Source organism: Gadus chalcogrammus, chromosome 6 (assembly GCF_026213295.1).
Source record: "Gadus chalcogrammus isolate NIFS_2021 chromosome 6, NIFS_Gcha_1.0, whole genome shotgun sequence".
NCBI classification, from domain to species: Eukaryota; Metazoa; Chordata; class Actinopteri; order Gadiformes; family Gadidae; genus Gadus; species Gadus chalcogrammus.
This window is the reverse complement of record NC_079417.1, coordinates 10,735,993-10,747,393: the sequence shown is the minus strand read 5'-3', so window position 1 is coordinate 10,747,393 and position 11,401 is coordinate 10,735,993.

The window sequence follows — 11,401 nt, the reverse complement described above, 5'->3', positions numbered from 1 at the left end:
GTGATAGCTTGACGCTAAATATTTATAGAGCACGCCTCTTACATCAGCTCGCTGCCATTTTTCAGGAACTCTTTCTCCTTTTTTACCTTTATTATTTTCTATCTATCTCTCACTCACTCACTTTAATTCACTTGCACTTTATCTCTCTGTCACCAAATATCGCCTTGTTGTGTGTAGGCACTTCCTTTGGCTGCCACTGAACCCCAGGGACCATGCCCAGTTGCCCAACACACCCTCCCTCCCTCTCTCCCTCCCTCCCCTCTTTTCTCTGTCCCTCAGCCCGATGACCCCCACTCACCTTCCCCTCACTCCTCCTTCGCCTCACATGTGATGGCACCTCCCCAATGACTGCTACAACCACTCTTATGCTCTTTAATCTCTCTCTCTCTCTCTCTCTCTCTCTCTCTCTCTCTCTCTCTCTCTCTCTCTCTCTCTCTCTCTCTCTCTCTCTCTCTCTCCGTCAGTCTTTCTGTTTCTCTCGACCTTTTTCTCTCCAATCTACTTTATTAATTTCTTTATATGTACATTGTACAATGAATCATTCTGTATTTATGCATTTATTTTTTATCTTTAAGCTTTGCTTGGGGTCAAAGTTAGCTTATTTAGCATTTGACGAAAACACTAGGGGGCACTGCATGTCTTTTGTTACCTCTTTCTCTCTCATTCTCTCTCCCTCTCCCTCCCTTTCTTAATCGCTCTCAACATGTATGTCTCCGTGCGTGCGTGCGTGTGTGTGTGTGTGTTTGTGTGCATTGACGGGTGCGTGGTTCCGTGCGTCGTACTGGTCGCCGTGCCCACTTGATTTTTAGTTTTCGGTTGTTCTTCGTCAAGCAGGCGTCCTGTCTGCTGGGGATGAGCAGATCTGCATCCATTATGGCCTCCGAACAGAACCACGGTGGACAGACGGGTTCGGACAGACGTCGAGGGTCATCAGGGCTCTCTCTCTCTCTCTCTCTCTCTCTCTCTCTCTCTCTCTCTCTCTCTCTCTCTCTCTCTCTCTCTCTCTCACTCTTCCCCCCCCTGTTGCGGCTGTTTGCTGAACCCCGGTTGTGGGTTAATGAAAGGGTCCTCGGACCACCTACAGGAGGGGGCCCTTGTCCCCCAGACCTCTGGACACAACACCCCCCCCCCCCCAATCTCCCCATGAGAGCCCCGCTGCCCTGCACCGCGTTGGGGATAACACAGACATACACACACACATACACACCAAGCAAAGTGGCCAACACACATGGACATGCCATCGCACAATCTCTCTCTCTCTCTCTCTCTCTCTCTCTCTCTCTCTCTCTCTCTCTCTCTCTCTCTCTCTCTCTCTCTCTCTCTCTCTCTCTCTCTCTCTCTCTCTCTCTCTCTCTACGTCAACACTGTCCCCCTTGGGGTCAGTCAGAGAGTGTCTGCCTGTGAAATGGCCGCCAGAAAACAAGCAAGACACAGCAGACCAACACAGACAGAAAGAATAGTACAGTTGCAGAGTTGACTTTACACACTATTCTATATAGAGAGAGGCCGTTGGTTGTTTATTTATGACCCGTCACAAGTAATGGAGACTCTACTTTGTAGTAATCGTTCCACTAAATAGTAGCAGTCTGACTCCTTGGCTCATTGTTGCCTTGCCTCTCTCCATCGAGACGATCTGGTGAACTCGCTGCAAGTGATCCTCTCAAAACTGTTATTTCTGGATTATGCTCATTCGGATCATGCTATATATGTGCTGTATGTATATGCTTTACGTATATGCTATTATATATAAATATATATGAGACGCACACACGGGACGTGGACAGCTGATGAGAGGAGTTTGATGAGGCTAATTGTCAGCTCCCGTCCGTGCGGCGGCGGCGGCGTGGAGCCTCTCCATTGTTTGGAGTGTCAAACGGAGGAGGAACAAAGAGGACGCAGCACAAATGTGCGGCGCTCGCCCATCACCGCGTTGAAAGGAGACGCAAAAAAAAGTACACAAATACGCACAAACATTTCGGCACGCACGCACACAGTCTCCTCCCCCTCTCGCGCACGGACTCGCACCTATACACAAGGCCCGGTGACGGCGCGCACGCACGCACAAGCGCTCACGAGCGCTTCATACGCACACGGCCCGCAGAGGGGAAAAAATAGGAGGCAAAGAATGACAAGATAATCAGCACATCCAAACTCACCTTCAGCTGGGCATAAAGCCTTCGTCGGAGATAAACTAATAAATAAACTGCTTTCTCTTCAAATGTCCTCACTGAAGGCCCCTAATTACCATACTCTGACAAAGGCCTGACAGAGGTGTAACAGTTAAGAAGGTAATTTCACTACAACCAGGGAGTTAGGAGGGGAAAAAAGGGTCAGCGCCTTGTTTTTCTTTATTTTTTTTTCTCACCTCCACCCCCCCCCACCCCCCCGCATTCACGCTTTTTTTTCCCAGTACTTTTTTTTTTTTGCATGATTGACTGACAAGGTCTTTTTCCGAAATAGCATCTTCAGTAATGAGAAATAATTGACTCCCTAATATAAAAAAAGGGTTCATGGAAACCCACAATCCACAAACCCAACTGTAATCTTCTGTGGCATTTCCAGCAGAATTGACAGTCCTCATGGCTTCAGGCTCTATACCACTTTGATTTAATTGCTTTTTTTTTATATATAAGATTAATAATATACTTTAGAGTGAGAGACGTGTGTGTGTGTGTGTGTGTGTGTGTGTGTGTGTGTGTGTGTGTGTGTGAGCGTGTGTGTGTGTGTGCCTGAGTATGTACATGTGTGTGTTTGTGATTGTTTCTCTTAATATAGCTTTTGTTTTTTAATCAACAATAACACATGAAAGCCACTTGCAAGAGTGCGATGCAATACTGTTTTTTGAAATTATTAAGTGAGTCATTAAAAGTAAAATAGTTTGAACAGATTTTCTGTCGATTTTACCTGTATTGTGCTAAAACATTTATTTATTTAATATATTTTTAAGATGTTCAATTACTTCATATTTAGTTGCGAAAGTTATTTAATTACTTTTTAATTTGCTTTGGTTCAGTTAACTAATTGAGATATTGTTTTTATCAATAATATTATTATAATTATTGGCTTGAGTCTAACTTAGCTGTAATTCTAAATGATGAATATGTGTATTTCGATGCATTGATACATTTAGTAATTGCCTCTACAAAATGTATTTATATAATTATTAATATTTAACCTCCCAGAATGAAGAACACCATAATAAGTACAAAATAAGGATAAAGAATTAAAAGTCTAAGGATTTTCTTATATGTGTGAATTCGACAATCAGTTATGTTTTTTGTTCTGAGCTATCTGGGTGAATCGAGCTAGAACTGAAAATCGAATTTCATTATCAATTCATTAATGTACCTCCAGACAGCAAAATGTTAGCAATATATTTTTGTTCAAATATAATTGAATGTGTTTCTACTTCTTTATCGTTTCTTGGACTCAAATACATTTACATACCATTTACAGTTAACGTATAAATGCAAAATACTAAATGTGCCTCAAGATGCGCAAAGTTTAGACACAATAAAACAATAAAATGTACTTTTAGCGTCTCCGTCTATCCATCCCCTCTCTCCCTTTTCTCCGCCTCTTTTTCTCGTTAAAATGCTGTTTTAAAACATTGCTGGTGGCATTGGGAAGTTAATTTTCAGATTGTTATGTACCCCCATTAATATTGCTTGCCCTCTCCCAGCTCTCCCTTTGCTAGAGCTTTACTTTTTCATCTCACTTTCTCCTTCATATTTATTTAATTTCACTCCTCATTTGACTCTTTTTTTTACTTTCTACTCCCCTCTGCCCATGGGTACGAAGGTAGACCGGTGAAGGAGTTGGGGAATCATAACCTCAACAAAGAGACACTCGCTTTCATTAGAAATATGCCTCTCTCTCTCTCTCTCTCTCTCTCTCTCTCTCTCTCTCTCTCTCTCTCTCTCTCTCTCTCTCTCTCTCTCTCTCTCTCTCTGTCTCTGTCTCTGTCTCTCTCTCTCGCTCGCCCTCTCGCTCGCTCTCTCTCTCATCCAATATTCACTTACTCGCGTCCACCAGAAGCCCCTCACTGTCAGACCGCTCTTAGACTCCGCCCCCCCTTGAGGGTCCTGCTTCTGCTGCCCTGGGGGGATGGACACACACACACACACACACACACACACACACACACACACACACACACACACACACACACACGCGCACCTGAACCGCAAGTATTGTTCTGTGTGGCGAGGAGTGGGACTGTTTCCCCCCCCGCCCTCCTCCTCCACAGCGGAGGTGAAAAGCAGTTCACCAGGACACTTGGCAGAGTTTGCGATTAGCAAGTGCCGCCACCCTCACAACACTTAGCTTACATCTCCCCATTGTCGCGGTGGATCTAGCAACATTGGTTTGCACCTTGGAAGTTTCTAGGTAACTAGCTAAGACGCTGCTTAGTGCTTACTGATGGCAAAAGGAAAAGGTGTTACTGCGCTGACTTTCATCACCATTTTCCCCAGATAAAAGTGAAGATTGCACATGATAGCTTGTTGAGCTTTCTTCTTCCCTTTTTTTTTTTTCCTTGCACCTCAATCTAGAGGAATGTGCTGAAATGCCCACTTTATGCTCAGTTGGTATAGAAAATTAGTGTTTAGCAGCCTCTAAGGCTATAGATATGTGCAAACGTGTATATATATGTGTGTGTGTGTGTGTGTGTGTGTGTGTGTGTGTGTGTGTGTGTGTGTGTGTGTGTGTGTGTGGTCCTGTGCATGTGTGTGTGTACACACGTGTGTGTTGGGGAGAGGAGAGATGGACAGCAGTACCCGATGGATATTTAACACATTAGCTTTGGCAGAGCTGAGAGTGGTGTGAAAACACACTGATTTCCTAAGTGGCAATCATATCAGCGTGCCGTCAGAGAGGCAGCAAAGAGCAAACATCTGTGTGTGTGTGTGTGTGTGTGTGTGTGTGTGTGTGTGTGTGTGTGTGTGTGTGTGTGTGTGTGTGTGTGTGTGTGTGTGTGTGTGTGTGTGTGTGTGTGTGTGTGTGTGTGTGTGTGTGCGCGCACTCCTAAACACTGTGATTTATTGCACCGTGGCTCAATTGTTTGGGGAGCTTTTCGGACGCAGACGCCCGATCACTGTCAGCGATCAACTTTCACTGGTTTCTCCGCCGTGGCGTTAGGAGAGTGCGTTCGGGCAGAGCGAGAGTGTCTCATACTTTCTATTTGAGCAGATGTTGTCCCGTTCTATTTCCTCTGAATCTATCGATGGTGTTGTCGATTGCTGTTGTGACCGCACCGATGATGCACCTGTTATTTCTTCTCTTGACGGTGTTGTGTGTCTCTTTGTGTGTTTTTAGAACCACTTCTTGGGTATCCAGATGTATCCAGGATTTCTGTCCGGTTCCACGTGATCTTCTCTATTACCGTGTACAGGCCATCTCTGTTTATGTTGGGGCTTTCTCTTTGTTTCTCTTTGTTCTGTTTGTCTGGGACTAGATGTAGATTTCCCCCCGTCGTAGGAGGACCCCGTACTCGCGGACCGCTTTAGTGTCTCCCAGAGCCCCTCCCACCAAACCTCCCCCCCCTCCCCCAGTGCTCCCCCTTAGCCCCTCCTCCCTTCAGTCACTCCCTCTCCCTTTTCAACCAGCGGGTCCCTCGCACCCGCTCAGCCTCTGGTCGGCCGCGAGTCGCCCACCCGGCACTCTGTTAGAACAGGGTGGGCCCCCACCCAAGGGTGGGCCCCCACGGGTGCCCCGCTCCCCGGTCGGGCCCCAACGGTTGGCCCTCAAAGCCTGTCCCTTTTAACCTGCGCCGAAATACTTACGGATATTATAATAGCTTATAAATCATTAAGAAAGTTTAATTATACAAGAATTTCATGGTGGAAATGCGCCAGCTGACACATGGGATGGAGAATTTAATGGGCCAGTGAGTCCCAGCACTGTAAGGGAAAATATTGAGGTTAGGTTTCCTATTTTACAGGACTGCCGGAGGGCGGGAGACGGGCAGGAAGACGAGGAGAGGGAGGGAGAGGGGGACTGGGTTTGAGGCACCAGTGAGGGCCCCTGCTGTGAACGTCCATACGTTCCGAAATAACTCGACGGGCCGGTCCTATTTACGTGGTGGGTCAGTACTCGCGCGGCGATGACGTCCATGTACCGTCATGGTTCCTTCAGCGGGCTTTCTTAACCGAAGCCTGTGCTAATTAACACAGCACTTTAATTAGTCGCCACGATGTATCATTGTTAACGGACGTTATCTCATTAAAGAAATGAACCTATATTTATTTATATGGGTCTGCTATTAGCCGTAGCTAAACAACGCCCTGAGTTCCATGTCATCAATCTCTATTTCTTGAAGCGGCGTGGTTTTCGATACGGCGGGAATCTGATCGCGGTGGTGGAGTAATTGTAGCCTGTGTGAGCAGGGAAGACACTTCTGCGTATCCGGTAATACAATGTTAATCGATCAAACCGCTAAAAGTTAATATCATTAACAACATCGCCGCGCCAACGCTGTTAATTGCGAAATAATTGAATTCGGCTGTAACACATATCAAAGAGCTTACCTTATCGTTGACTATCTGCCCGAGATTACATCGAGTGGGTTTATGATTAGACGTGTGCGGTGGCGAGAAGAGTTGTCAATCAAGCCGACTTAGAGGGAAGACAATGGCGTTTAAGTTTTCCTTGAGGACCGGTGATAGCATATGGAATTATATAAATCCCTATCAGACACGGAGGACATGGGATCCCATTAGTGTGGTGGCGTTGGCTAACTCAGTAGGATGATGAGCAAACGGAGAAAACGTCCAGGTTCAGGACTGACAGTTTCAGATTATACAAGCACACACAAAGTCACACCGACGAAGACACACACACATACAAACATACCTAAAACACAAACACACAAACACACGCACACACACACACACACACACACAAAGACACACACACACGCACACACACACACACACACACACAAACAGACCTAAAACACACACACACACACACACACACACATGTATTTTTCCGTCACCGTTCTCCTCAGTGATCTGTGGTTTCCGTACGTGGGACAGCCATTGTTTCGGGAACGCTTCCTCCTCTCTCTCCTCGTGCAGCGCGTGTCCCCCTCCCTCCCCCCTCCCGTCTCCCCCCTTCCCTTCTCCCCTTGTTTTCCACGCTGGCAGTCCACTGGGGTTGGGGGAGGGAGGGAGGGGAAGGGCGGGGGAGGGTGGGAGTGTCCTGCTGCAGCGGCTTCCTGGCCCGGTGCACCACGCCGCAACCGCTGCCGCCGCCTTTTGTCTCCACCGCTGGCCGCCGCTCGCCACTACTGCTGTGTCAGTAAATATTTACCGGCACTTCCTGTTCCCCGCGTCCCCTCCACCTCCGCGCCTACCGCCATTCACACGTATGTACGTACGTGGGTGCGTGCGTGTGTGTGTGTGTGTGCATGGGGGGGGGGGGGGGTTTATACAGGCCATAGCATTTCTCACTACAAGGTCTCATCAGCTTCCCTTCTCCATTCTCTCTCTCTCTCTCTCTCTCTCTCTCTCTCTCTCTCTCTCTCTCTCTCTCTCTCTCTCTCTCTCTCTCTCCCTCTCCCTCTCCCTCTCCCTCTCTCTCACCCCCCCCTATTCTCTAACCCATAGTCTCAGTAGAGTACCAGTCAGGGGGAAACCCACTCTGTGTCTAAATGCATGTGACCTCGGTGAGCCAAGCATACTGGGTTTCCACAAACACCCCCCCCCCCCCCCCGCCCGCCCCACAGTGTGCCAGGGCCCTCCCAAGGGCCCCCCCCAGGGCCCCATGGCCTCGTGCTGGGGCTTCCTTCCTGCGGTCTGGACAGAGGAAGCCAAGGACCTGCCAGGCACACGGGCCCCTGTGCTTCAAAGCCACAGGATGCGCTCGGCTTGTCTCTTCCTGTGCATGGTGTCAGTATGTGTGCGCATGTGGTCCGTGTGTGTGTGTGTCTGTGTGTCTGACTGTTGTGTAGCTGGCTTTTCCCATTTCTACTAGGCCCCTCCCTGACCTTCCAGCGTGCCTCAGTGACCTTCATCGCACGCACGCACACACACACACACACGCACATAAACACAACTCGCTGTGCACCAAGGGAAATCCTCCTCTTCTTTGAAACCACATTGGACTTGTTGACTTGTCCTCTATTATCCCCATACAAACATACAAACAGTCCGTCACTGCCGCAGTCAGACGGGTGACATGGACGTGGCCAAGGCAGAGTTCAGTAACACATGGCTTGTGTGTCTGCTTGGACTGCACTCATCTGGGTACAACAAGTTAATGTGACGGCGCTATTTTCTGTTTTTTCTGGGGTTTTTTATGTTTCGAAGGGTGCGTGTGCTTAATTTTCTGTTTGTTCGCACGCTTGCAGCTTCCAGCCCCGTTCTCTCTTTCTGGCTCCTTGTCTCTGGTTCGCTCGCTCGGGCAGTGATAGGACAGTAAATCAATCCAATATTTAAGCAGTGCTCCGGCGCTCAGTGGGTAGTCAGAGATTATCCACGGCTGTCGGCAGTGAGGTGGCGGCGTCCTGTCAAGTACACATCATTCTTTACCTCCTCTCTGATCACCTAAGCCCCCTTGCTTCTTAAAAATGTCCAATTCTGTGTTCCTTTTTCTCCCTTTTCTGTCTTTGTTTTTTTTGCTCCGTCTTTCCTTCCTCGATCTGCTTTGTTTTGGCATTTTGTTCGTGCTAGTTCATACATTCACGCCGACTTTCCGTTTAGCGATTAAATCTCTTAAAAGCGTATTTAAAAAGCTCGAATTTCTGCCGTTGTCTGACTCCTCCTTCTCCATCCCCCTTCCATGTGTTTCTTTCATAGGGATGACTGCCTCACCCTCTACACACTAGCACACGCACACACATACACAGTCTCGCACACGCACATTGCACACGCACAAACACATACAGAAACACACACACGTACACACGCACTCCCGGGATCGTGATTGTAGATTACCATTCAGTTTTCACCCAATTATCTAGAGGCTCTCGCTGCCTTTGACACATAATTATCAAAGGCCTAAATAATTGTCTTTATTATTGCCGGTGTTTAGATGTGGCGTCAGCGGCGAGCGCCAAGCGTCATAGGGAGAGGAGGGAGAAATTAAGTATTTATCTCCACCACAGATTAGCTTAGCATGCTGTTAAATGACGTCTCCACACTTATTTCAACTCCTCGTCCAGATAAATAAACATGATTAACGTTTCCCCTCCATACACACACACACCCTCATTCCCCCCTCTCCACACTCTGTACATAATTTGTTTAAAGAAAATTTTGCAGAACAAAAAAATAAATAAAAGTCCTGCAATTAGCCGACTGTGGCTGGAAACGGCTTAAAACACAAAACACTGTCCACTAGTGTGGGTCATGTGACAGGTCAGAAGCTGAGAGGACAACAAGGGGTTAAAGCAATGTGTGCTCAACTGTGTGTGTGTGTAAGTGTAAGTGTAAGTGTATGCGTGCGTGTGTGAGTGGACACTCGTCTCGTACGTGTGTGTCTGAGCGGAGGTTTCGCCATTTCATAGAAATAGTGAAACGCTGAATTTAGCAGAATTGTGCTGGCTGGGGGGGTCAATTCTGTGATGTTTGTGTGTCTCTATAGTAACCAGGGCCTCTGTAAAGAAAAATGAAAAAAATGATGAAGGAAAAACATGATGCTGGAAAGAAAGAGATGGATTTCCTAGTTCATCTAGAGTACGAATTTGTCGGATGGAGAGAGAAAGAGGGAGAGAGAGAGAGAGAGAGAGAGAGAGAGAGAGCGAGAGAATAGGCGTGGGTGTGATGGAGCTTGTGTCATCCATTGGATACTGACTCAGCTCTTACTGTGGTTTTCAGGGAACTGGCTGCAGTATTCTCTTATGGTCAAAGAACGTTCTTTGAATTGCCATATCGTAATAAAACCCACAATTATTACTTTTAATAAAAGTAAATATTAAAAGTGGTAATGATACAGAGTGAACACACCTTTCAGTGTTATTAAAAGCTTTGTTCAAATGTTATGATTCCCAGATTGCCTATTTTTTGACAGCAACCTGCATGGGTCTATTTTTAGTGTGTGTTTGATCGTTTTCATCGGTTCTTCTCTGCCTGCCAGTCTTGCCTCCCAGTGTTGCCATGTATATCCTCCTCAGCGAATTGTTTGTCTTTGGTCTTTCATCCCCTGTCAGCTTGCTTTCCCTTTCTACTCATATACATGCTTACAGTACAACACACACCCCTCCCCACAATGTACCATCATTCCATTTACTCGGTGCATCCAGATGCTTCCAGTGTGAAAGGCAAAAAAGCGGCCAGCGGAGAGACAGCAAATGTCTCCACATCTGTGTGTTGGTTTAGCGCAACAAGTATTTCCACATGTTCCTCTTCCCTCTCTCCCTGTCCGGCGTGAGACTGATTACAACAGCTGGCCCACTTCCTTGTTAAGCTCCAGTCTGCGGTTACACAGTGGATTAGACTGTTTAACATTCTGAATCAGGCTAACGCGCGGGCTAACACAGTGTCAAAAGTATAACACGACTTTAGAGAGGATAAGATGGCTGACATTGACACCCTAGCCCCAGGGACAGATAGGCAAGACACTAAATCATTTAGGGGCCAAGCGGCAAACCCACAAAGAAATTTCTTAGAACTGCGCGTGCTTCGGCGAGACCGGGCACGGCGCACTTTAGCTGATGTTGCCTGGTTTGGTTGGTTGGAAAACAAGCTGACAACCGCTGGTTGTCACTGTGGCTTCCAGTAAGTATGGGACCCAGGGGGTATCATGGCTCATTGCGGTCGTTGACCACAATGCCTCCAACAGCTCACTCCCTCCCCCGGGGGGCCGGCCTTGTCAACAGCTATCCCCGACCGCGGTATGAAGCACCTCTCTGAGTGTGCTCCCAGTCCACCCCGTGCCCGCCTCTGCTAGACCTGTCAGAAATATGGGGGGATTCTTCATTTTGTCATAAAGAATGGGGGGGGGGGGGGGGAGTGGGTTTTTGATTTAGAGTTTGGTTTTTTTTGGTGAGAGTTAGTGATGTGAATCTTCACTTAAACCTAAGGACCATAATGAAAGGGGGACTTTACGGGCTTGGATTTCCTTCATTGCTTCCTAACTGCCTGTGTCCATAAATCTGCCCTACATATGAAAGGGGGCAGGCAATTTGATCTGTTTGCTGCTCGCGGGCTTTTGAGAAAGTTTAGAATGGAAAAAATTGCATGTATATGTTTGAACATTTTTAAAAGGTTTACAAATATGATTGATTATGGTAGATGTTCCATGGCATTGAAATAAACTAAAATTGTAGTTTCTCTTTACAATTTTAATAAAAACGTAAGATCACAATCCAATATATTGTGATGGTTACGTCTTCGATATGATTTATCTATCAAACATGTTTTATATATTTCTCCCACCACAAGCTTATATGGGAATC